We start from the raw sequence: 1,924 nt of genomic DNA on the forward strand, positions 1-1,924 counted from the left end.
CAAGCCTGCCTGGAGGTTCTCCGTGAGCAGTCACTGGAGTGGGCGATCTGCTGCTGTAAATGGCCACCTCTTGAGGCTGCTTGTTCTGCAAGTTGACAAAGCCTCTGCCATGGAGTCGTCTCCGTGCCAGATGTGCTGAGAGTGGAAACGTCCTCCTCACTCTGTCCTGCATCAGGGTCCATGTGGGACTCGGTGCCTCCAGGCTCTCCATGGTCAAAGGAGTCCAAAGGATGGTACCTTCTACACAGGAGGCTCATGATGCTTCTCTGTGGTGGATATGGTGCAGGAATCATAGGCAAGAGGGATGGGGTCAGTTCTGGCTTCCTCCCTCATTTTCTTTGGTGTGGCTGGCAGGCTGAGCTCACTGGTGGAGAGGCACTGTCCAACCTGGACAGTAACCACCTCACTCTTCATCCTCACCACTATCCCTTTGTCTTCCTGCAGGAGCTCAAGGAGATGAAATGCTCAGGGAGGTCCTTCCCAGCAGTCCTCAGCCTGGTTTTCCTGGCCCTGAGCAGCACCCAGTTCTGCTCGAAGTCCCAGGCAGGGACGCTAGTTCTTTAGAACAAACGCTGCTCCTGTTGCTGGAGCAGCCCCCGTGCTCCCTCGCTTGCACCAGGCAGGGCCGGGGAACACCAGGAGCTGCAGGCAGCCTGAGCAGGGATGGTGCAGCTGAGCCCGAGCCCCTTCTTGTCCTCTCCATACTTTCTCTGGGCTCTGGGCTTCAGCCCGGTACTGGGCTGTCTCTTGTCACCTGTCTTTTCACCACCACTGCTTACATGTCCTCCACTCCTTCCTCTTCCTCCTCCTCATCACCTCACATCCCTCCCTCATGGATTTTCAGCTCTGTGGTATATGGAAGCTAGTCTTGAAGGGCCCGGTGACTGTGAAGGAGGCAGGACTGGCTCAGGCTGTGGGGTTGTTTGAAGGAACAGTGTGTCCTCATGTCCTGGGCAAGAGTTGTGTTCACAGTGGGACCCAGCAGAGGAGACTACTCCTGAAGGCAGCCTCCCAGCGCCACTCTGGGGGGTCCCATGCAAATTGGTCAAGGTACCTTTGTGGTACCACTGGCTTAGGGAGGCTTTGCTTCATCTCCTCCTAGGTCCTCTTCTTCTCTGAGGCATCCTGAATGGCTCCCAACTAAGGTGATGTTGGTGGGACACCCTGTCATTGCCACTGCCTTGAGACACCTCATCACTGCTCAGGGAAGGGACAATGTTTCCCTTCAAGCAGGATGGGCATGGGATTCATCCCAGGATTTTCTGATTCCTCTACAGCATGGGAGATGGTTTGGTTCCTAGGCATATCTCCCAAAGCCCCCACTATGGCAAAGCCCACTGGTTTTGTATCTCCTGCTCTCCAGCTGCGATACCTTAGCAGGCCCCCTTGGTCTGCTTTAAGAGTGTTCTGAGTGCGGCAGTGTGCGTGCTGGGGACAGGACCGCTCTGCGATCCTCTGGATGATGTGCTTTCTGGACTGAGGAGCTCTCAGCTGGAGCTGGTGGCTTGTGTGGTCCCTTCCCCTCCTGTATCTCCCTTCCAGGTGATGCAGCTGAGTTCCTCATCTCTTTGTGTCCTTTCTGTGGCTCTGTGATGGCGACTCGCACCCCCCTCAAAAGACAAAACCTGCAGATCTGCATTAGGAGGGCAAATCCCAGCGCTGCCGCTTTCGGCGAGTTGGAGCAGGGGCCTCTGAACTCTCCCAAGCAGCATCGAGCAGGAAAACGTACATCAGACCCAGGTGACTGATACACTCACAGTTCACCAACTGTAATGAAAGACCCAGAGACAGCGATGTGAGCTCAGCCTCCTCTCCAGCTTCTCCACCCCTGTGTGACAGTTGTCCCTCTAGTATTTTCTTGATATGAAAAAAAAATCCCAGATCTTTTCTTTTAAATTTTTTGAATTTGTAAGTTTGTAGGGAA

Source organism: Buceros rhinoceros, unplaced genomic scaffold (assembly GCF_000710305.1).
Source record: "Buceros rhinoceros silvestris isolate BGI_N320 unplaced genomic scaffold, ASM71030v1 scaffold18455, whole genome shotgun sequence".
NCBI classification, from domain to species: domain Eukaryota; kingdom Metazoa; phylum Chordata; class Aves; order Bucerotiformes; family Bucerotidae; genus Buceros; species Buceros rhinoceros.